Genomic DNA, 14,138 nt, shown 5'->3' with positions numbered 1-14,138 from the left:
TATTCCTGAAGAGGAACAGAGAGAGAGAGAGAGAGAGAGAGAGAGAGAGAGAGAGAGAGAGAGAGAGAGAGAGAGAGAGAGAGAGAGAGAGAGAGAGAGAGACATAGACACAGAGACAGCGCGGGAGGAGAGCGAGAGACTAAAAGAGAGTAGAAAGTGAAGCGGAAAGAGCAAACACCTCTTTGGTCTTTTGATGGCACTCTCTTATGGAACATGGTATTTCTTGATTCACTCTTAAATCCATCATCAGTCAAACTAATAATCCGACGTAAGTGCTGCTGTGAAGCAATAGATCACATACACCCGGTCCCGTCCCATGTGAACACTCAAATTACGGGAGCCAAAACAGTTTGAGAGCCTATTAACCAGCTCCAGACTTGAATTCAAATTGCCAGTTTTTATTGCTAGAACGTCTCAAATTAGGAGATTACTTTTGATATCGCAGGGCCGCTCATATTTGGTTCAAACAGTGCAAATGAAAAGCTTGTTAAAAGTAAGATTGTGTGGATTCTTTTGTCCAGTAAAAATGTATAATCACAGAGCCAATCTCTTACATATAGAGCTAAAGCATTTTTCTGTTGCTACAAAACAGCTGGTAACCAATCATAAACTTCTATTATCAACGTCCAGGCGTAAAGAAGATATTTCATCACTTCATTTAATGTCTTTTCTGTCAATTGTACTAAGTGGTTTACTTAGTTTTAAGACAAAATACATGAACCAAACAGGGCCACAACATGGAATAAGTTGACGTGTTAGCAAACAGTTGCCTATTTACACGACCAGCAGACAGAGCAAAAGTAGTTGTCATATCTTGTTTCTTGTTTTTGAATTTGATTTTGGTCTCTCTTAGTCACTTAATTTGTCAGAGCACTGTTTAGTGTTATGGAGGTAGAGTGGACTTTTTGCTGAAAACAGCTGCTAAAAGATTTAAAGGTTTAAACTTTAAATAGAGTTTAAAGAATAACGGAATCAGAACATAAAATATCCACCCAACCCAGGTTGCCCCAAAAGTCACATAAACAATAGCAAAGTCATGACCTGAGTGTCTTTCATTGTAGCTATGTCTCTGCTACCAAAGTATACATTCTGTGCAATATACGCTCTCCTGCTACACACGCACACGCGCACACACTCTTCTCCTGTGTGGATTTGCACCTGTCACAGTATATGACAATATTAACCAGGTGTGGTAGTCCCTGATGCTCCCTTGCTGCACGACATGCATCAGATTCAGCGTGATGGCTCTGAAGCACAGGGAGACATACCAGATACGCTGTCAGAAGGCGGGCCGGATCCCACTTAGCCAGATCCCATCCCCATCTCAAATCTCAAACGGCAAGCAGCGACTCCAAATGAAGGCTATCATCAGAGCCCACGGTGGGCTGTGACACAAAAAGTCATCGCTCCGTCTATCACAAGAGAAAGCTGCTAATGATGATGTTTTTCTTCAAGTGCACAAACATCAAGTCCGGTGAGGTTTATGCATGTGTGTCTACGTGCGTGCTTGACAGCAATGTCTTCCTGCATTACACTTTTGCAGCGGGAGGATGTAATAATTTCCCTTGAAAACTGGGGCTAGACGCACGCTTCCTAATGATGGAATCTTTTGATGTTTAAATTAGGATATCACACGCGAGGAGCTATCCTCTCAGGGCCGCACCTTCTTATGACAAGATTAGCAGCAAAGCAAAGCCATTACTGTGGTTTATTTCTGCCCCAGCCAACTCCCAGACACAGGCACAGAGGTAGGCAGCCATCCAGAGAGAGAGAGAGATAGATGCTTGAGGAGGGAGGAAGGGAAGTGTTGTCAAAAAAAAGGAAAGCGAAGAAGTGATAACAAAAAAAGATAGAACCCAGAAAATAAGAAAAAGAGGGAAAAAAAAACTAATGGGGCACACACTCTTTATAGCTCCCATCCAAACTACTTATTTATAGATCATCTGTGAAGCACATATACACCTCTACTTCATATTTCTGTCAGCCTGTCACAATGTCAGCCATGTCAACTTTTACATGTTTTGCTGTCTCTGCTGTCAACACAAAGTACAGCGATAAGAATTAATAACGCTGTAATGCTGACAAGCGCCGAGACGGACCGGTTTCAACATTCACTGACTTGGCTGACTGTCCCACGAAAGCCCAGATAGCCTTGTGTTTGTTTGTAGGACAAGAAAGGAAAACTGAAATTGACTCACAATAATCACATTTTTATAAAAAAAACTCCACTATGGAGTCAGTGATAACATTATTTTCTGTTGGAGCTCGGGTTCGATAGCTGGTTACTACCGGGATGTACAGCACTAGAACACCTGGTTACTCATTTATATACAAGGCGATATACACTTACACTTAAAAAGGACATTGAACCATCCACAACATCTACCAGAAGGATTAGCGGACAGCAAATAGCAACACATGGGCCAAATCTTGTCCTTTACAAAACATTTGGCTTATTTACTCTATGTTCCTTTATCTGGAACGATAGATCAGAGATGGGGACTCAAGCTTGAAACTCGGACTTGAGTCACACTTAAGTTAGACACAGTGACTTCAGACTTGACACTTGTCCTCAAATATTTCAGACTCGACCTTGAGATGCAGGACTCGTGAACAATCTTTATTTTTAGGAGATGTCTCATGAATGTTTATATTTAACGTAAAGTATGTACTGCGCACAGCCACACATTAGAGAGGACAACAAACATGTTGACCGCACTGGCAGCTGCTGTGCAATTCAGAAGCTTTGGCTATAAAGCTTTATACAACAAGGACCAAACAAAAGAAGCACTGGATGCAAAATATGTGGACTCTAGCTCAAAGACTTGAAACTTGACTTGGACTCTAGCTCAAAGACTTGAAACTTGACTTGGACTCTAGCTCAAAGACTTAAAACTTGACTTGGACTCTAGCTCAAAGACTTGTGAGCATCTCTACCATACATACAACCCTTTTAAAGCCCTATGGTGATCAACAGTTCATACTGTGGACAGCTCCTGGTGCTGAAATAAGATTTAATTGAACAACCAGATGACAAACAGATTAAGAATTAAGATAATCCAAACACAAATTCTTCAGTATTATTTAACTGAAATCAACACAAATGAATGGCAAAGACACAGATGGCTGGACCTGTAGTGACACACAAGCTTTAGATAAACACATACAGTATTTACTCTACTGTAAACCATTTTACATTGTTCTTTTTGGACAGTTACAAGATGGGAATGATGTCTACATTGCATATCTTTCAAATGCCACACCTTAATTTGCATTACAAACTGATGTGGTCTCCAAGCCCAAACACAGATAACACCTGACATTATACTAACTGCTTGAAACTTGACAAAGCTCCTCCAGAGCCACAGATGACATTTTACAACTGTTTTGACAGGATGACTAGTACTCCTTATGACTTAACTGAACTTGATGCATAAAATCAGCTGAGTGCCCTAACATTCCTTGTATTACCAAGCAAATTCATTTAAAGTAATATTCTTGAGGATTTTCATGTAAATAAATGTCTGTTAAGTCACTATGTATTGCCGAATGAGATAACTCAAGGGTGATTAAGCCTATGGCCCACTGATGGCATTTGCAGTATTACGAACTGGGCGTCTATGGCGACATTCCTGGGAAAAATCATAAGCGGCATACCGTGTCGTTCCATCACCCAGCAGTGATTGGTCCGTCAGAGAGGGTAGGCGGAGCTAACGCAACAGACTCAACAGACTCGCTCTTCAACTCCCGTGTGTGTAAAGCGGCGTACTGTTTTTTCTGGTCTCTGTTAGCATTGCAAGTAAACAAACGAAGAAGAGAGCAATGACTACAGACGATTCAACTTAAAAAAAACAAGTGAAAGTGGGATCCAAAAACAAACCTGCAATTACCGCTTATTGCCATAGGTGCCACCAAAGAGAACAAAAAAAAGATCTTTGAGATAGTAACTTTAAATTCTTAAGAACCAAATAATTCAAAACATATACCAAACTGTGTCTGAACTGCACCTGTGAGCCAGCAACAGTATTTCCATCAAATGGTGAACCCTGCAGCTTTATAGCTGACATTCTGTTATGAGTTTATGACCTTTCTGCCCTGTTACATATGGAAAGTAATGTGGTCTGTAAACAAAGAGTTAGCCACATAATAGTGACTGACTCCAGAGTAAAGATTAACCAGTGGCCACTTCAACCCAGTCAATAGTTTCACTGCAAAAATGGCACACTATAACAGGCCTGCACACGCACACACACACACACACACACACACACACACACACACACACACACACACACACACCAAGGTTGGTGTTCTTTGAAATATTACTACGCTGAACAGGGGACATTACCTGGGCTTTAATGGCGGAGAGTGGCTGCTGGGTAGGTAAAGCACTGAGAGCCCTCTACCACTCCACTCCTTTCTCTCGCCTCGCCACAGCTGGGAGAAGAGAGCTCAGGCAGCCGTTAGGACAATAAAGAGAGGGCCGGCGATGGTGGGTCCCCTTTGAGGCCCTTTTCATGCTCTCAGGTTGAGTACCAAGGGCCCACTTCATCGCCGTTATCCAGGGATGAGAAATACATAGCTTCTCTTTAAAACTCTGACCCGGCCTTTTAGTCCGGTGTGCTGGGGGCCGATTATCCTCACTCACCCTTTTAAAAAAAGTCACACGAACACGCAGGCACACTCACTCACATAGAGATATACGCACATTAGCAAGTGAGAGAGTGGCACACATACACACACATGCATACAGTAGATACACGCACCAAGTGGCTCGTATTATGGCACACATACACATGCATATAGTAGATACATCCACCAAGTGGCTCGTATTGGCAGAGGCTATGGCCCCAACTCCGGGATAGATCTATATTTAAGAGGGGAATACAGTGAGCGTTTAACCCTGCAGCTGAGGTGACTTTGAGTGAGTCACAGAGGTGTGGGAGTTGCTTTTGTGGGTGACGGCGAGCCCTTTCTGCTGTGTTTTTCGCTGCGAGTGAGTCAGCCAATCACTCAGTGAGTCTGTGAGCTGAGAACTAAGGGCTTGCTTTACCGAGTCTTCTTTTTGAAGATGACCTTGGGCTCAGGGTAAACACGCTGAATGTTTTAACACGCGCTCAAAGTTTCATGCACTGCTGTGTGGCGCGAAGCCCAGGCTCATATCTCATCCCAGCCAGAGACTGCCCACTGCTGAAGCCAGTCCTCTCAAGGAACTTCTGTGACAGGTGAAATAGAGCGCTGGAATATTGAAATTCAAGCAGAGATAAACAAACAAGCGACTCATCAAAGTCGGGCTTCTGTGTGTGCGTTTCCCCGGTCGCCCCTAGCTATGTTTACTCATTAGCTCGCCACGTCCAGTACCTTGCTAGATGAAAGATGAAGCCAAGGACTGATAATGAAAGACAATGCAGTTAACAGCAACAAACGGAGCACACAAAAACCCCACTGGGAGCCCACTTCTCTCGTCCACGTTGCAGGAATGGGTGGTATCTGCTCTGTGGTTGTTGTGATCGGGGAGACCAACTGTTCTACGATGGTTTTTATTTCAATTTAGGTGATTTATCCATCCAAGCTGAAAACGACTGCAACTCAAGAAACAATATATGCTATACAGAAATGTAGGATTTTGTTTGTTAAACGTTGTAAATTAACTTTCCAATGTTGGTCCAATGTTATAAAAGGTAAGATTTCTAAGTCTTTGATCTCTTGAGATGCTATATGAATACTGTAAAAGTATCAAAATGCTAAATCCAGAGAGAAACGCACACAGCCCGCATTCAGAAACTGTGCCTTTAAACGAGCTGTCAGGACTTCTGTACAGTTGTGATGTCACAACTATACTATGTATTAGGTAGAAAGTGCTGCTACAGTGTCGTTAAAGCATTCCCCGGCTGCAATGACAGAGAGATGGCAGAGTGCACGGGAGAGTGCAGATGCAGAAAGACCCGGAAACGCTGACCAATCCGAGCAGACTGGGCTTTTTCGGGAGGGGGGCTTAAAGAGACAGGTGCTAAAACAGAGTGTTTTAGACAGAGGGTGAATACAGGTATACTCAGAGACATAGTAAAGAAAAAATAGGTTTTAAAGTAAAGCATGTAAACATGTTCTAGTAGAAAACCCAACATAGTATGAACCAGAAAAATGGCATAATAAGTCCCCTTTAAATCTATCAACACACCCTCCATGGTTTACTCGTTGGCTTGATAAAGGATAATGTGCATTTCCACCATTAATTCTAACAATATAGCCATGTCATACTGCTGGTGCTCTTTGTAAAAAGAAATACTGTTCCCATCGTATGATAAGTTACCATTGGTTCTACTTATCTTCTCCTCTGTCAATGAAGCTCAACACTTCCTGCACGCATGTTTCACATTAAAAATCTTCTAGAAGCTCAAAGGGCATAGCCCTTAACTATGCTTGTAGGCTTTTAGTTTGAAACATCTTAGGGACGTGTTGAGATAACACAGATTTCAATGGCAAAGTCGAAACAATTGGAATTATTTATTGGGGGAAACAGTATTCTGTATTATGCAGAATTTGCACCATTATAGTCAATGTAATTTCACTCCCCCTTCATGGTTTAACCTGGCTGTTATTAGCTTCGTTTGTTATTTGAGACTCCTAGACTTTATTTTGAAACCGGCCGTGTATTTGAGAATTTACAGTGTATGAAAATACATGCTTGCGCAAGACAAGTTAGCATCTGCTGTGCTGAGAAATACTGTAACTACTCTGTTAAAGCATGTTTTATTCGCCTCAGAAAGCGGGTCTGCAGAAGGGTGACAGAAGGGTGTTCTGTCAGGGTGACAGAACAGCGCTCAACACAATTCTTCCTGTGTAGCGCTGCACTGCTGGCTCGCTCCTGGCAAGCGCTTGTACACAATCCTCTGTTGTTTTGGGTGTGCGGCGCTAGGTAGCGTTAGCATCAACCAGCAGCCCAGGCGATGATGAGCGTGTGTTTCAAGTGGAGGAATGCCAGTCAGCCAGAATCCCTCTTTCCCCTGCAGCATCTCCGGCATCTAATCCATGACCACGGACATCCCCCTCATTACTGCCAAATTACATGCAAATTTCCCCAAATAAATGAGTTTTAAGTACTTGACAACCTGTCAGCCTTCGAATATTGAAACGTCCTGACGGCTAGATAAACAATCAACAATAATCACTCTATGCAAATTTGATATTTCCTGCACAATTACGAGAGGAAAAAACACCCACTATAAATAACTGGACACACAAAGGCATCTGGCATTTGTTCAGGTTTTGAACAGATACGGATGCAAATGAAAGATTCTTTAGGATGTAATTGATTCAAACATTGCTGCGCCTCCTCTGCCTCCTTTTATTGTTCTTTTTTTTCCCCCCTTTCTCTTGGCACTTGTTTTTTTTTTCTCCTGCTCTCTTTATCTCGCCGCTTTCAATATACACAGATAATGGCTGATGTAAATGAGTGAATGAGAGAAAGGGAAAAAAGAGAATGCAGAAAGAAGGATGTGAATCACCCTTTCGTCTACCTCTTGTTTTGTCTTTTCAAGTGCACGCTTTAGAAAAGAGAGGTGTGCAAAATAACGTGCTCTTATAGAGGGGATTGGAGATGACTGTGGAATTGAATGCGGGCTGGGAAACGGCGAGCTCCGTCCGTTGCTTGTGAAGGATATTACTGTGCGCCTCAACCCCTCCCTCCCCCCTCCCACCCACCCATTCCTCCACAACACCCAGAGATTAAGACTGACAACATATCAAGTCATTCCAGAACAAGCAGATCTCGCACTCTCATTTCTCTTCCCTGAACCTGTCGTTTGAAAACCCTTCTCTCTTACTGTCGCTTTCCACTCACTCCAGCTTTGTCTTTTTCTGTCCCTTCCTTCATCTCACACACTTCTGTCCACACTCAGAGGCCTGGGAGTTTGTCTAGAAGGTGTAATGTGTGCTGAGTCTGACCCCGGTGACCACCAACCTCTAGGATCAGGACATCCGTTAGTGGGAGCTAACAGCTTCATCCCTGCCCAGCACTGACACCTCCCCGCTGGGCCTCTCCATCTCTGACTCTCCCTCTTTTCCTGACGACCTCGGCTCGCTACTCTCTGGGCTTCAGGTTCATTTTTTTATCGCTGCAAAACACTCAGGGTATTAGGGGGAGACCGTTGGCTGCAGGAGACACTGTTGTGGCTGACATCCAGAATTACGGGGTTGGGCTTTACAGTAGTTATAGGTTGAAGGGATTCTAGTCATCTCAATGTGATTCATCATCCGATCACACCTGGATGTTTTAAGTGACAAAGCACAAAAAGTGGCCTAGTTTCTGCCTAGGCATGAGTTGGTTGGGCTTGCATTGCGTTTGCACATGCAAGCCTTTTACTTTCTATTTAAATGTGAGTATGCAAGCGACGTTACAAATTGAATAAATATTTCTCAAAGTATAGAGCTACGTGATTAATCTAATCGCAATTGCGATGTCACTCTGCAATTGGATAACCGCAAAAACAAAAAGGTGCGCTGTGTGCGGGAACATTCCAGTCTCTGTGTGCACTGCAGTGAGCACGTTAATACACCAACTGTTGACTCACTTTACATTGTCTATGCCATCTCTTTTTCCTCTCGCTTTTCCCTGACACAGCCACACTTGTACGCTTAGTTATCCCCGCTCCAACACCGCTACCGCTCGCTCTCCCTTGCTTGACCTCTCACACACACTGACGTCACACACTCAACACACCTGCCATTGTTATGTAATGTAGGTTTTCAGGATCTCTTTTCTCTAGACTCACATCATTTTCTCTGTACAGTGAGATACAACAAATTTCTTTACATGCAAAGCTGGAGCTTTCAGGGCTCTTGGTCATCTGGCGCCTTAAGGCACGTTTGCTTCCTCCACAGTAGGTAATCCAGCAATGACAGCAGCTGGGGTTACCCTGGTTACCTTAAAGCACCACAGCACTCAGATCATTTTTCTACATCATCTCTTCACTAAGACGCTGCTGGGAGATCAGGAGCATTCAGATGAAGGCGGTGCGAGAGGCGAAGGGGCTGATGGGATCTTTGAAAGTGCTGTGGTGGACACCTGGGCTCGTGGGAGACGTCAGGCGGATGGTCACGACGGAGGAGTTGACGAACGGTGCCGTTATCAATCACAGGCTGCTCTATTAATTTCATCAAGGCACTGTGCCTGCTGACATTAAATGACACGCCAGTTGGTCCGACGACGTCCCTGAGGTGGCAACACGGCCGGCCGCCGCTTTTGAAATGCAAATCAGGCTTCAACCTTAAACAGAGCCGCCCGACCGAAATTATCTTTCTGCCTCCGAGTCAGGTGCTCTCCTCCCTCCTTTCTTCTACCTACCTTCCCCCTCTTTCCCTCCTGCCCCTGTTCCTCCACCAAGTTGACCCCTGTGGTACCGGAGATAGAGAGAGCATCTTTAGAAGAAGCGACAGATAAAAGGCAAAGGTGGAGGAGGGTGGGGAAGGAAGAGGGGGAGGAGGAAGGGAACGGCAGTGCTGACACCAGCATTCTGTCCTAATGAAGGGCCAGAGGAGCGCCACCACCAAGCCCAGGGATTAAGACATCTCAAGGACAAGGAAACATGGGAAGGAGGATGAAGCACAGAGGTGGTGGTGGGGGGGTGGGGGGGGGGGGGGGGGGGGGGGGCATCCACTCCACAGGATGACCACACAACCTGCATCCTTCGGTCTGTCCGATTACCCCACACTGAGGAAGGCGATGGTGCTGCTACCTCAGAACTGAGTTAAACTTCAGGCAATCCCCACAATAAAAGCCACCTGAAATCAGTATGCAATCCAATACGCATGCCGTGGTTCCTTTTGGCCCTCGGTTTCAAAAAATACCGCTTTAGAGGAGCTGTGCCATTAAAGCTGTCAATATTGTGAAGCATTAGCGTGGGCCCAGACAGGGAAGGATTGGTAACCAATATGCAAGAAGCTGCCATTGTTCCTGGAAAGGCTTTTTCCTCCTCTTTCTTCTTTATCTGAGCAGACTGAACACATTAATTTTAATTGAGACAACAGACAAGAGTGAAACAGAGAGCGCTGCCTGGACAGGCGGCAGATACATGACGGAAAGGAAAGAAAAATATTCAGACGGTGACTTAAAAAAAAAAAAAAGGCAGAGGGAGAGGAAATGTGGGGGTGAAGAAAGGAGGTCCCCGCGGCAACACAAACAAACATATGATAAACACATGAGAGCTATCTCTCTCTTTATCTTTCTGCCTCTCCTCGCCTCCCGTATTTCTCTCCCATTTTCATTCCTCTGCCTCCTTCCTCCTCTCGTGTGCCTTTAAAGAACAAAGCAACGCTGAGCAAACTCTTTCAGCACACAAATTCTCCACACATCGCCTAAGTCTCCAAAACGATACGTTAGCTGTAAACAGCATTTTGTACAGTCGACGCAAATCAAGATCCATATGACTCAGCAAGTGTTACAGTAGCTTTGATTTATCCATTTCAGTGCACTGTAATCACAAATGCTGCAATGCACAGATACACTTTTTGAGAATAATGGGTTTTTAAAGACACCCCTTACACTCTAATTAAACTCCTTTAAACATTTATCCTCAAAACAAGTGAACATCTACCACTGGACTAACAAGATGTCATCCTGTTTTCAGGCAAATATCTTAAAATTATTTTTTAAATAAAAGTATTTTCTAAAACCAGCTCATATTTCTCGATGCAAATGCAGCAACCCAATTCGCTTTTAAGATTCAGGGCGTTTTCACACCTACTTGTACTTGTTTGCTCTGGTCCGAATCAGTATATTTCTGTGACCGAAACATTGCAAGTTGCTACAGTTTGCATGCTCTGCCGCATCGCAGATTACAATGCACACCCGACTACGGGAGCCGTGTAGCTCAAACTTGCGGTGTACACCTGTTAGTTGGGTCGGATCGAGGTCACATCACGTTCTCACCAACCACAAAGGAAAGCGTACCGAAAAGACTTGAATATGCTAATATGTTAGGGATATGAGTGTGTGTTTTAGAAAGGCTTGAGTGTGCAAAAGCTTGCTGTTTGCATGTTTCAAGGCATGCAGATATCTTCCGAATGTTTGTGCACATGTACTGTACCTGTGCATGTATTTGTATATAGAGCAAACAGCCAGTAGCTATATGTGCACACACTGTGTGTGTGTGTGTGTGTGTGTGTGTGTGTGTGTGTGTGTGTGTGTGTGTGTTCAGAAGCCAGGGGAGGGAGCCATAGAAACGAGGAGCAAAGCCTGGGATGGTAAGCACGGGGAGACACCTGGCATAGAAACTTAAGTGCTTCCACCAAGTATCATCAACCCAAGATTAAAAGCGTCGAGGGGGAATAGTGGGAGGAGAGGGATGCAGAGTAAGGAGGAGAGAGGGGGAGGGAGTGATCACGCATATGACAAGATGGGGGAAGAAAGGGAAAAAAAAAAAAAAAAAATCAAGGAGGATGAGGAGGAATCTGGGGGTGGAGACGAGAGTAAGTATCTGAAGGCAACAGCGTGAAAGGAAAATGCAGTAATACAGTTTGTGGTGTACAGTTAGTAGGACACACACACACACACACACACACACACACACACACACACTATATATATATATAAACCAACATTCTTTGCTGCTTGACAGATGATAGGGTGTTATTTCCATGATGATTGGTGACATGTGGACTGCACAGGGAGGGGAGGGAAAAAGAGTAAACAATACAATATATACAACCGTCCTTGCAGGTAACTGCATATCACTGTTGTCACATACAGTGGAAAGCAAAATATGAAAAAAAACTTTAAGATGTATTTAAAAAAATAAAAAAAAGTTTCCCAACTGCTGGATGCTTCACCTCACAACGTTAAAAACACAACAATCGCCATAATTGGAGTTACAAGGTTTTATTCCACAAATCCCCTGCCTTAAACCGCATAGCCTGATTACCAGACAATCTTTCCTCAGATGCCTCTGTCTAGAGACTAGTCTGTCAAGGGCCTACTGATTACTGTACACAAATACCAGGCTAATATTCTCTGTCAATGGCAAACAACAGGATGTGTGCACACTGCAATCTATGGCAATGTTCTGCAAGCGTGTGTGTGTGCTTTCTGCTCCAACTCGTCTTCAGAAATCGGTTTTGATTGCAGAAAGTAACTGCGTGTACGCCTCTTTAAAAAGGACGTCTATGCTCTCTCTTCCCCATTTGCTGCCACTCCTGCGAATGGTTATTATTATCGTCATCAGTGGAGAACGCAGAAATCAGGGCCCTGACAAGCAATCTCTTCCCTAACTCAATCTCTCCCACCACTGCAAGAAATATCCATCCTCACAAGTTATTTAATCCAGCACTGGGTATCACTCATGCTTTTCTTGGAAACTAGTAAAGAAACCGGCCTACAAAGTTAGAAAATGTCACTTTTTTCACAATGTTTACACTTCATATGTTCAAGAAAGTACAAATATGTTAATACTGATGTGACGATCTGCTTTTTTTCATGAATGTGAACATTATTGCCCTAAAACTGCCATTTTCGGCAAAACAAATCTGACAATTGAATTTTCATGGGTAAGAAAAGAAATTATTAGCTCAATTTTCTCACTCGATTAAAGAATAATCTGATTTTGAGACCAAACGTGTGACTAAACAGCTTGTTAGGTCAGGCATTTTTTGCAGAGCATCTCCCTCTCCCTTCCTCTCCATCCAGCCAGTGCACTTGTGTGCATCCTACAGTCCTGTTGACAAGAGCAGGCTTACAACCGGCACACACAAGCCCCCCACTACAGGCTTAAAGTGTTTTCTCCTGGACTCGTGTCGAATCTCCCGACTGAATAACAGGCCGACGTCAACGTGAAGGGGCTCGAGGAGCCGAGATGGCAGCCGGTTCGAACGCACACGCAACCAGCTGTGGAATAAGTATTCAGATCCTTTTACTTAAGTCAAAGTACCGCACTGTAAAAATACTCTGTTACAAATAAAAATCATGCATTGAAAATGTTACTTAAGTAAAAGTATGTAAGTATCATCAAGAACACGTACTTAAAGGATTCAAAGTAGGAGTACTCAATGCAGAAAAATCCTCACATTTTAGAAAACTGTAAATTATCAAAACTTCTGACAATCAACTGTGTTTAATGGTCTAATCATTTCAGCTGTACTTGCAGGCCATTGTATTGTTGGGTAGTTTAATTTATAATAAAACAACGTATTTTATAAACTACATGTGTTTTGTGTGCAAATATCTTAATTTGTAAAAGTAACTAGTAACTAAAGCTGTCAGTTTAATGTAGTATTTCTCTCTGAAATGTAGCGGAGTAGAAGTAGAAAGTGGCATGAAAAGAAAAGAATCAAGTAAAGTACCTCACATTATTACTCAAATACAGTACTTGAGTAAATGTACTTAGTTATATTCCACCACTGCATGCAACCGTCCCCCGGATAACGGCACAGAAATTCAGATCTGGCAAATTTAGCAGCGTCTACAAATGCTGAGTACATCATTGCTTTTAGATAGCGACGACGATTGATGATGGTGCTGTTGATGATCAGGAGGAATTCATACAGTGTTGTACTATTCAAGGAAGAAATTAAATGGCAAATTAGATGACCCTCGGGTCCACAATACCTCCGTTCAGAGGCCAGTGAGTCATGATTGCAGGTTCTTCTGTCCGACAATGAGTCAGGTAGACAGCCCGCCTGTGTAGTTAAGCTCGTACTGCGGCTTAGCGCCGATAATCCAACCTACAATTCTCCTCTCCTTCTGAACCCAGAAAGAGGATGAAAGATTTAGACTTTCACCCTTGGTCTGTGAGGCCTTGCTCTTTCTCCCTTCTTTTTATTCCTCCTCTTGCAACCATCCCATCTTCCCTCTCTATCTCTGTCTGTCTCTCGTTATCCTTCACCCCGTGACTCAAAAGAGGAAAAGATCTTGTGATGATTATTTTGGAAGTGTGCTGATACCATCTTTGTGGGTTTTTCTTGCCTCGTCTCATCTAGGAAGAGCTTTACAAAGCAGCGAACAGAGAGCTGCCTCGTCTCTCCAAAGCATCCTTACCTTGAAGCCTATTAAATAACTATCAGTAGCCTTTCAATATGGATCATTCGATACTAATGGAACAAGACAGCGTAGTATCGGCTGCATAGAGTTCCTACTTGAGGGTTTCACA

At 43.5% G+C, this 14,138-nt stretch overlaps 1 protein-coding gene across 4 annotated transcripts in view; it reads right to left on the bottom strand.

Moving 5' to 3' along the window:
* LOC116044494 (POU domain, class 3, transcription factor 3-B) overlaps window positions 1-14,138 on the bottom strand; it is a 173,781-nt gene that overhangs the window by 154,274 nt on the left and 5,369 nt on the right. The gene's annotated exons all lie outside the window — the stretch shown is intronic.

Source organism: Sander lucioperca, chromosome 24 (genome assembly GCF_008315115.2).
Source record: "Sander lucioperca isolate FBNREF2018 chromosome 24, SLUC_FBN_1.2, whole genome shotgun sequence".
NCBI lineage: Eukaryota > Metazoa > Chordata > Actinopteri > Perciformes > Percidae > Sander > Sander lucioperca.
Note: the sequence above shows the minus strand (reverse complement) of the source record. Positions and strands in the feature narration are given on the sequence as shown.